An 11,278-nucleotide genomic window follows, 5' to 3' on the forward strand; every position below is an offset into this window, starting at 1 on the left:
AAGCTACCTAGGCTGCATCTATTATTTGAATGACTCGTACGAAGGAGATGCTATTTACCGGGCAAAATCCGGGGAGTTCGTGCCCTCTACCCCGGCGAGGAAAACTACAACTCCCATGAGGACACGGGCGAGATTGAGGCCGGGCTCCGCCTCCTTCTCCCTGGCGCTCGGTGGACTGCGTCTCAGTGCCACGTGGCGCGGGAGCCTAGCTGATCGCGTGCATGACGAGGGCCAGCGTGGCTGGCTGCTTGGCCCACAGACCTGGGCAGCGGGAAACGCCTACTTGAGAGCGCATGGCTTCAAGCTTCTCCCTTGCGCTTATGATCTTAGGCTGATCGCTTTTTCTTTTAGGCTGAACACAGTTCACCCTGGGCGCCTCCAACTCTCTGGAATTCTAGGCAACAGATTAACACTTTGTGAATCTCGAAGAGCTGCACTCCTGCTAAATATTGGAGTTAATGCTGATCCTTTGGAAGTCTCTGAAGGTTGCAAGATTGTGCTGCGAGCCTCTGGCTTCATTTGCCCTTCTCACACCTTATTTTAATACAAGGTAAACCCATCTGTAGAACTTTAGAAATAACTGTCGACCTAAAGGAAAAACGGAGGCAAAGTTAATATAAGTGGAGAATTTATTTGGGCCAAGTTTGATGAGTGCAACCTGGGATCATCAATTCAAGTTGCCCTTAATATGTGATCCGATAAGCAGCAGTTTCAAGTGAGTTCTTTGTCTTGTGAAGCTCGAGGCTTAAAGGTATCGATCCTCTCACCTCTGTCTCCCAAAGCACTGGGATCACAGGCGTGAGCCATTACACTTCTTGTAGCAGCTACGAGTGAATTTTTTTCTTTCTTTATGGTTTTTTTTTTTTTTTTTTCCTGAGACGGAGTTTCGCTGTTGTTGCCCAGGCTGGAGTGCAATGGCGCGATCTCGGCTCACTGCAACCTCCGCCTCCCAGATTCAAGCCATTCTCCTGCCTCAGCCTCCTAAGTAGCTGGGATTACAGGCGCCTGCCACCACGCCCAGCTAATTTTTGTATTTTTAGTAGAGTCGGGGTTTCACCATGTTGGCCAGGCTGGTCTCGAACTCCTGGCCTCGACCTCCCAAAGTGCTGCCACCGCCCCCGGCCACGAGTGAATTTTTAAAGGAGGAAAGAAGAGGCTTTTGCTAAACTATATACCAAGAATTTACACTAAAATAACATAAGCTATCCATTGGCTATACATTGTTCTATCACAAATTGTAGGAACACGAAGATAAAGGGTGATGCAGGTACAGGGAAGAAAAGAACAAAATGCCTTTAAACAATTGCCACACACCCCTACCCCCCCACCCCCACCACCACCTACATGGGATGGTGCTAAGTGAAGAACCATACTCAGGTCCCTCTGGGCCTAATAAATTTTGAATGCCTGCCTGGCTGATGGGGTAGCTCTCACCTGTTTGGGAGCCCGAAGTGGGAGGATCGCTTAAGGCCGAGAATTCGAAACCAGCCGGGGTAATATAGCAAGACGCTGTCTCTACAAAAAAATTTAAAAATTTAAAAATTAACTGGGCGACTGGACGCAGTGGCTCACGCCTGTAATCCCAGCACTTTGGGAGGCCGAGGCGGGCGGATCACCTGAGGTCAGGAGTTGGAGACCAGCCTGACCAACATGGCGAAACCCCGTCTCTAGTAAAAATACAAAATTAGCCGGGCGTGTTGGCGCTTGCCTGTAATCCTAGCCACTCGTGAGGTTAAGGCAGGAGAATCTCTTGAACCCGGGAGGCGGAGGTTGCAGTGAGCCGAGATTGCGCCATTGCACTCCACCCTGGGCAGCAAGAGAGAAACTCCGTGTCAAAATAATAATAATAATAACAGGGCGTGGTGGCCCACACCTGGAGTCCCAGCTGTTCCTGGCTGAGGTTTGAGCTGCGGAGGCCTAGGCTGCAGTGAGCCGAGATCGCACCATTGCACTCCAGAATGAGACCGTCTGAACAAAAATGTTTAAAGCTCAAGCAAGGTGCCTCATGGCTATAATCCCAGCACTTTGGGAGGTTGAGGCAGGTGGATCGCTTGAGTTCAGGAGTTGGAGACCAGCCTGGGCAACATAAGGAGACCCCATCTATATTTAAAATAAGATCCTTTTTTTAATTAAAAAATTATATAAAAATAAAGACAAATCTTTTTATAAAAATAAAAATAATTAAGAAATTTTAAATAGTAAAAATTAGCCAGGCGTGGTGGCACACAACTGTATTCCTAGCTGCTAAGGAGGCCAAGGTGAGAAGATTGCTTGAGCCTGAGAGTTCAAGATCATAGTGAGCTGTGATCACACCACTGCACTCCAGCCTGGATGAGAGACCCCATATCTTTAATTTTTAAAAAAATTATTTTTGCATACCTTTAACGTAACTTAGACTGCTCTGAACTATTTTTCTCCTCTCATAATAACACACTGCCAATTCATTGGCCTATTTCAATCCTCCTCAAGACAAGTATGGGTTTGATTGTTTTCACCAACATTTATCGAACATCTATCTGTTAAAAGACGGTGTTAGAAAGTGCAGAAAAGTTGTAAATTTTTAAGTCACTGATCTCATAGTGATAGGCATCTAGCTAGGAAAACAGCTATAGTCTAGGAGTTTGGCCGGAAAAGAATTAGAACATTTAATTAACATTATGGGGTAAGTGCCGGGAAGGAGTAGGACAAGGTACTATGAAAAGGTAAAATTGGAGAACCACTTTCCAGAAAAGAAAACAGGCATAGAAGCACATCACAGATTACTAGATTGTTTGTTATGGTAATATGTATTGTGTAAAACAAATGTCACCTTTTTAAAAATTTAAAAATATATTGCCAGGATTACTCCTGTCCATGTATTATAATATTTTAAATTTCGACAACACTTTGTGGATTTTTTTTTTTTTTTTTTTTTGAAAGGGTCTTGCTCTGTCACCCAGGCTGGAGTGCAGTGGTGTAATCACAGCTCACTGAAACCTACCTCCCAAATGATGCTCCCGCATCAACCTCCCAAGTAGCTGGGACTAAAGGCACACACCACCATGGTGAGTTAATTATTTTTTAAATTTTTAAAATTTTTTTGTAGAGATAGGGTCTCCCCGTATTGCCCAGGCTGGTCTCCAGCTTCTGGGCTCCAGGCTTCAAGTGATTCCCCCACCTCAGCCTCCCAAAGTGCTAGGATTACAGGCGTGAGACACTCAGCCCCACCAACACTTTCGAGTTGATTTTTTAAGTTCCCATTTCACACACACAAAAAAGAAAACAGGCGTAGAAAGGCTAAGTAAAACTTATAGAAGGCCACAAGTATAGGAAATATAGTTATGTGCTTCATAATGACATTCCACTCAAAAACAGACTGCATATATGATGATTATTTTATTATATTTTTACTGTACCTCTTCCATGTTTAGATGCACAAATACTTATCATTGTGTTACAGTCACCTACAGTATTCAGTACAGTAACATGTTGTAGCAGTTTGTAATCTGGAAGCAATAGGCTACATCATGTGGCCTAGGTGTTTACTTGACTATACCATCTACGTTTGTGTAAATATGCTTGATGAAGTTTGCACAACAAAAAAATCACCTAACAATGCACTTCTCAAAACTTATCCCCATCATTAAGTGACGCATGACTGTACTCCTAATTACCATGTCCCATCTTCCCACTGTCACACATGCATTCAACAAAGATTTACTGCTTTCCCATGCTCAGAATGCTTCAGCCTACCCCTTTAGTTTATGTCTTAAAACCTAGAGTCCTTTGGATGGCATAAAAGGCACTTCATGAGCTGACATCTGCCTACTGTTGATGCTGAATCCTGGGCAGTTGCCAGAACACACCATGCCCTCCCACATCTGTGCCTTTGCAGAGAACACTCCACTGCCTGTAAAGCCCTTCTCCCTGTCCTTCTAACATATACCCACTCACCCTACTCTGCTGCAGTTTTGGGCCTTCAGGGAAACTTTCCACCTCAGCCTCTCTCCACATACACAGCATTTCTCTTTCTAATTGAAGCTGTCTCTAGTCCCCATTTCTCCTTTTTTTCTTTTCTTTTCTTTTTTTTTGTTTTTTTGACACAGGGTCTCACTCTGTCACTCAGGCTGGAGTGCAGTGGTGTAAACACAGCTCACTGGAGCCTCAACCTCCTGGGCTCAAGAGATCCTCCCACCTGAGCCTCCCAAGAAGCTGGGACTACAGGCGTGCATCACCACACTGCCTCTGGCTAATTTAAAACTATATGCATTTTGTAGAGATGGGATCTCGCCATGTTGACCACGCTGGTCTTGAACTCCTGTCTCAAGCAGTCTTCCTGCCTCAGTATGAACCACAGTGCCCAGCCCCTACTTCTTGAAATCATGGGTGACAGCATGCACAAGTATCCTGAAGTCTTTCTTACAGAGTATCTTCTAAAGAGACCAACATTTATTTCATTTATTTATTTATTTATTTATTTTTTTTGATGGAGTCTCGCTCTATCACCCAGGCTGGAGAACAGTGGCGCGATCTCAGCTCACTGCAAACTCCTCCACCTCCCGGGTTCACGCCATTCTCCTGCCTCAGCCTCCTGAGTAGCTAGGACTACAGGCACCCACCACAACGCCCGGCTTATTTTTTTTGTATTTTTAGTAGAGACGGGGTTTCACTGTATTAGCCAGGATCGTCTCGATCTCCTGACCTCGTGATCCACCCGCCTCTGCCTCCCAAAGTGCTGGGATTACAGGCGTGAGCCACCATGCCCTGCCTAGACCAACATTTATTTGAGAAGGGAAGCACCTGTTCTTCCCACAGCAGTGGCAGTAGGACATCAACAGTGCACAGCTGAATTGGGATGAGGGGCCAGGACAAAGCAGAAATCTGCTGCAGAGAGCAGGAAAGATAAAGGATATTCTGTAGCAGGATCTGGGCAAGCGGCACTCATCCATATCCTTTGCATTGCAAAGAGAGGAGCTACCTCCTTCCTTTTTATTTTCCAGTTTATTAGTGGCTCCTAGAACCTCTGAGAACTAACTGATTTTGACCTCTTAACAGTTGCCTTTCAACTACCATTCATTCACTGCAAGCCTACTGTGTAACAGGCCCTTTTTAGCCATTTCAGATATATTATCTCTTACCCAGCTTCAAGTGACTCTATAAGGGAGGGATTAGCCTCACCTCACTAGTATGGAAATGGAGACTTGGAGTAATCAAGTGACTTGCTCTGAATTACACAGCTGGGAAGTGGTGAAGCTGGAATTCAACTCAAGTTAGATCTAGATCTAGATCTAAAACTCATGATCTTTTCTATGCTTAAAGCTGCATTTCAAAATTGAACTTTAGCATGGAGTCTATGATGACTGGCTCATGTCTCCCCACCCAGCACCTAGCCCAAGGCCAAGCACAGAGAGGGCTCACAGTGGACACTTTTGGAATGAGTAGATTTTGTATGGAATGGTTGGTAAATGAAGGCCTGGGCATGGTGTGAACAGTGTTATGGGACAGCAGAGGAGGGGGTGGTGGCTGATTAGGGGACGTGGGGAAGCCTCTGCAGAGGAACAGAATTGAGTGAGGCCTGGAGAAATAAGTAGTCAGACAAAGATGGACAATTCAGCATTCTCACAGCAAAGACCACTAGCAGGCAATTCACAGAACAGGAAACCCAAAGGCCGTGAATAGGTGCTCCACATCACTAACAGTCAGAAAAATGCAAATTATCTCATGCACAGTAGATGAGAATACAAACTGGAAAAGTGTGTTAGGAGAGCTATTTAATAGCATCTATCACAATTATAAATGAGGTATGTTCTTAAATGTATGTACAAACATTGTGATAGAAAAAAATTGGGAAACAAATATTCATTAGTAGGGAATGATCTAAACAAGGACATACTTACACTATTAAAAAAAAAATGCCACTTTTGGCCTGGCACAGTGGCTCACACCTATAATCCTAGCACTTTGGTAGGCTAAGGAAAGCAGACTTCTTGAGCCCAGAAGTTCCAGACCAGCCTGGGTAACATGGCGAAACCCTGTCTCAACAAAAATACAAAAATTAGCTGGGAATGGTGATATGCGTCAGTAGTCCCAGCTACTCGGGAGGCTGAGGTGGGAGGATCACTTGAGCCCAGTAGGTGGAGACCAGCCTGGCCAACATGGCAAAACCCCCATCTACTAAAAATACAGAAATTAGCCGTGCATGGTGGCACACGCCTGTAGACCCAGCTTCAACAAAAAGATATAGAAAGATTCACAAAGACATACAGTTCAGTGAAAAAAGGTACATTGCAGAGCAGTAGGTGTATTGTGAAATCTTTTTAAAATTTTTTTATTTTTTGTGACAGAGTCTCACTCTGTTGCCCAGGCTGGAGTGAAATGGCACGATCTCAGCTCACTGCAACCTCCACCTCCCCGGCTAAAGTGATTCTCCTGCCTCAGCTTCCCAAGTAGCAGTTACTACAGGCACCTGCCACCATGCCCAGTTAATTTTTGTATTTTTAGTAAAGACAGGGTTTCACCATGTTGGCCAGGCTGGTCTTGAACTCCTGGCCTCAAGTGATCCACCCACCTCAGCCACCCAAAGTGCTGGGATTACAGGCAGGAGCCACCGAACCCAGCCCATTTTTATGTTTTTAAAGGGTACATGTATGTCTGTATGTAGATATGTGTGTACGTAGATACATAGACAAAATACTGCATGGATGCCAATTGTTAACAGTGGTTATTTACATCTTAGGAGAGGAGTGGGAGTAAGAGATTGAAGGACTTTCATCTAAACAAAAAAAAATGAGACATTATTCATTGAGAAAAACAGCATGTAACTTCTGTGGTATTCCCATCAAAAGTACATAACTTGAATATAAACATGAGAAAACTATCAAACACATATTGAGAGACATTCTACAAAATACTGGACTTATCTCTTCAAAACTGTCAGTGGCAGGAAATGCAAAGAAAGACCAAGGAACTGTACCACATTAAAGGAACAATTGGCAACATCCAGATCTAGGTTAGAGGACAGCACTGCATTAATGTTATTTCCCCGATTTTTACATTTACATTATGGTTATGTAGGAGAACGTCTTGGTTTTATTTTTCAGGTCGAGCACACTGAACTACCTGGAGTAAAGGGGCATCATGTCTGAAACTGATGCTTAAGTGGCTCAGAAAAAAAATTCTGGGAGCTAGAGGGAGAGAGAGACAGTGGAGTGTGGTAAAAAGTTATCGTTATGGAGGTCTGGGTAAAAGGTATATGAGGATTCTTTGTACTTATTTTGCAACTTTTCTCCCAGTCTGAAATTATGTCAAAATATAAAATTAAAAGGCAAAATTAAAAGAATGAGTGAGAGTTTACTAGGTAGAGAAGCAGAAGGATCTTCTGGTAAAGGAACAGGATAAGCAAAAGCATCACAAGTGTGCGAGTCTTCTGTGTTGACAAACAATCCCTGACTCTGAATATCCAGGACTAGCATGGTGTGGGGAGACGGGAATTAGAGGGATGATGAGCAGCATAACCCACAAATGGACACATTTCCCTGCTACCTAAGATTAGAAGTAAAGACTTTAGGCCTACATTATACCCAGCCTCAAGAGTTGCAAGACATAACATGAGTTCTCATGGCAGCTCAGTCTTTGCATTGGCAGTGTCTCTTCATCCAGTGACTGTGGAACAATGGAAACCCTAGAATCATGGCTGAAAGGGACATCTAGTCCAACTCTCTCATTTTGCAGAAGGGACAACTAAGATGCAAAATGAAGAAGAGATTTGCAAGGTCCCAGCAAAGGTTAGTGTTAAAACTGGCCTCTAGTTCCCAGTCCATCATTCTTTCTATTGCACCAAAGTCAAAATGATAAGGGAGAAGAAATGGAAGACTAGCAAGGGAAATGACTGAATGTTAAAGTTTGGACTTTTTTATTTGCCAAAAGTACAAACTTAGTGTCTATACAATGTTAAAAGTAAACAATATAGATACCAATGTTGTTGTAGAAACTGTCATCACTGAAGCCAATAGCTTCCAACTGGTAAGTGATATTCAATTCAGACTCCTAGGTCTGAAGCAGCAATCAAGGTGATTCTCAGGAATTCTCAATGACATTGGTACCCATCTGGATTTGTTGAAAAGTTTAACATCCTTTTGTATTATTCATGATTTTGCAGTTCTTCAAATTGCAAGGTGATGGAGAGGGCACACAATTTTCAACCAGGCTATGAAATCGTTCTTGAAAATGTGGACATTCATATAGATGGCTTTTAATTTTTCTTGGAGACTGCCTTTCCTTATGAAATCATGAAATTTAAAAATATGTATTATAAATTAAACTATATACATACTATTCTCATTATAATACAATCCTAGGGATAAGGAACTAGTATTTCAAGGGCGCCATTCCCCTTTTTTAGTATTATTCCTAGTTGGAATTTTATTCCTCAAGGCTTAGCTCTAAGTGACTATATAATGAATACTGACTAGCAAAACTATTGGGATTCTAATTTAAGAATCATCAGATTCTGTACAAGAAATCTTGAAGCATGTCATCAGTAACATGTTGAGAAGCTGCCTAAAAAGTCATGCCTTTCTTTTAAATGTCCATGAGCCCTGGATCCACAGATTATGAGATGTGAAGGATCACGCATGCTCAAACAGGGCTTATTTAGGTGTCATCTATAGAGGGGCTGCTCTCTTCAGCGGCCCATCCCGGACCCCGGAATTATGTGTACAGTTTTCAATTTCCACATGTCTTTGCGGCAATGCTACCATGAATTATTTTACTCAGGACTTTAGATTAACCACAAAAGAAACTAATTGAAAATAACTAAGATCATTCTGTCATGTGAGCCACAGTTTACTACAGTCAACTTAAGCACAATTATATATGCTAAACTATAGATGTGATGCTTTGTGTTTCAACCATTATTATCCATTGTTTCTTACTCAACTGGTAAAACCATTAGCAATATGTGGCTTTAAAAGGACTGTCTCTGTGATATCCTCTTCCTCTGCCTCCCTTCAGGATCTGATATTCTTCTGTGGTTGACTGACGAGTCTGCATATGGGTGCTGTATCAGACCTATTAATTGCAGAAGGTTCTGTCTCCCTATCCCCAATACCTCAAACTTCCTACTTTCTGTACAGTCTTCAACACTCTATCTGCATGGCTCTAGTAATCCCTGTTCTTGCTTGCTATGGACAGATCTGTTAAAATCCTGGAACTGCCACACAGTTTCTTCAGAATGTTTGATGTCTCTCTCCAGAGAATGGCTTTTTTCTCATTGTGCTATGCCGTTGCTCTCAGAACTTACCCCCTGGAACCTTCTCTTTTCTGTGCCTATGCTCAGCTGTGGGGGAATAATAAGAGAGGTTTTATTCCTATTTATTCCTATTTATTATCATGTATGATAGGAATAATAAGAAAGAATAGTGAGAATAATGATAGGAATAATGAGAATCGCTTGAACCTGGGAGGCAGAGGTTGCAGTGAGCCAAGATCACACCACTGTACTCCAGCCTGGGTGACAGAGTGAGACTCTGTCTCCAAAAAAAAAAAGAAAAGAAAAGAAATCATACATATGTAACCTTCTATGTCTGGCTACTTTCACATAACACAAAAATTTTTGAGGTTCATCCATTGTGGCACATATCAGTATTTCATTCTTTGTTGTTGTTGTTGTTTTTTTTTTTGTAACAGTATCTGTTGCTGAGGCTGGAGTGTAGTGATCAAATCATGGCTCACTGCAGCCTCGAACTCCCAGATTCAATCAATCCTCCCACCTTAGCCTCCCAGGTACCTGGAATTATAGACATGCCACCATGTCCAGCTAATTTTTGTACTTTTTGTAGAGATAGGGTTTTGCCATGCTTCCCAAGCTGGTCTCAAACTCTTGGGCTCAAGCAATCTGCCTAACTAAGCCTCCCAAACTGGTGGGATTACAGGCGTGAGCTACTTCAGTCAGCCATTTCATTCTTTTTAATGACTGAATAATATTCCATTATATGTATATACCACAATTTGTTTATCCATTCATCTACTGACAGGCATTTGGACTGTTTCCATCTTTGGGCTGTTATGAGTAACGCTACTACAAACATTCACAGACAAGTTTCTATGTGAACAAATGTTTTTGTTTCTATTAATAATACCTAGAATTATTGGGTCATTATGGTAATCCAATGTTTTACTTTTTGAGGAACCACCAAGCTGTTTTCCACAGTAGCTACATGATTTTACATTCCAAACTGTAATGTACCAGGATTCCTATTTCTTCACATACTTACCAACACTTGTTATTTTCAATTTTTTAAGCTATAGTAATCCTAGTGGGTGTGAAATGGCATTTCATTGTGATTTTGACTTAAATTTCTTTAATGACCAATAAAGTTGAACATTTTAATGTGAATGTAGGCTATTTGTACATCTTCTCTGGAGAACTGTCTATTCAAATCCACTATCAATTTTTAAATTGAATTGTTTGTATTTTTGTTGTTGAGTCACAAATTTTTTTTTTTTTTTTTTTTTTTGAGACAGGGTCTCACTCTGTCACCTAAGCTGGAGTGCAGTAGTGTGATCTCGGCTCCCTGCAACCTCTGCCTCTGGGGCTCAATCAATCCTCCTACCTCAGCCTCCTGAGCAGCTGAGACTTCAGTTGTGAACCACCACATTCAGCTAATTTTTGTATTTTTTGTAAAGACAGGGTTTCGCCATGTTGCCCAGGCTGATCTCCAACTCCTGGGCTCAAGGGATGAGCCTGCCTCAGCCTCCCAAAGTGCTGGGATTACAGAAGCAAGCCACTGCACCTGGCTGAGCATTTTTTATATACTCTGAATACTAAACCCTTATGAGATATGATTTGTAAGTATTTTCTCCCATTCTGTAGGTTGCCTTTTCACTTTATTGATAATATCCTTTGATTTGGAAATGTTTTAATTTTTGTTAAATCTAATTGATCTATTCTTTTGTTGCTTGTGCTTTAGTGTTAGTTCTAAGAATCCATTGCCAAATCCAAGCTCATAAAGATTTACCCCTGCTTTCTTCTAATAGTTTTATACTTTTGGCTCTTGTATTTAGGTAATTGATCCATTTGAATTAATCTTTGTATATGGAGTGAGGTAGGTAGGGATCCAACTTCATTCTTTTGCATGTAGTGTCCCAGTTCCAGCACCATCTTCTGAAGACACTTTTTTTTCCCTATTGAATGTTCTTGGCACCCTTGTTGATAAATCAATTCACCATAGGTGTTTGGGTTTATTTCTGGACTCTCAACTCTATTCTGTTGATATATATGTCTATCCTTATGCCAGCA

At 42.0% G+C, this 11,278-nt stretch overlaps 1 protein-coding gene and 1 long non-coding RNA gene across 2 annotated transcripts in view; one reads left to right on the forward strand and one right to left on the reverse strand.

Annotated features, from left to right (window-relative positions):
- Nucleotides 1-184, reverse strand: part of ZCCHC7 (zinc finger CCHC-type containing 7) — a 239,722-nt gene extending 239,538 nt beyond the window's left edge. The window contains exon 1 of the mRNA XM_054519693.2: nucleotides 59-184. The gene's annotated coding sequence lies outside the window, so the exon portion shown is untranslated. The remainder of the gene's footprint in view (nucleotides 1-58) is intronic.
- On the forward strand, nucleotides 185-10,375 carry LOC129047787 (uncharacterized). Its single transcript, XR_008509537.2, has 3 exons — nucleotides 185-550; nucleotides 2,920-3,044; nucleotides 7,080-10,375. It is a non-coding gene; the product is annotated as an uncharacterized LOC129047787 (long non-coding RNA).
- Nucleotides 10,376-11,278: the final 903 nt, after the last annotated feature.

Source organism: Pongo abelii, chromosome 13, assembly GCF_028885655.2.
Source record: "Pongo abelii isolate AG06213 chromosome 13, NHGRI_mPonAbe1-v2.0_pri, whole genome shotgun sequence".
Taxonomy (NCBI): Eukaryota; Metazoa; Chordata; class Mammalia; order Primates; family Hominidae; genus Pongo; species Pongo abelii.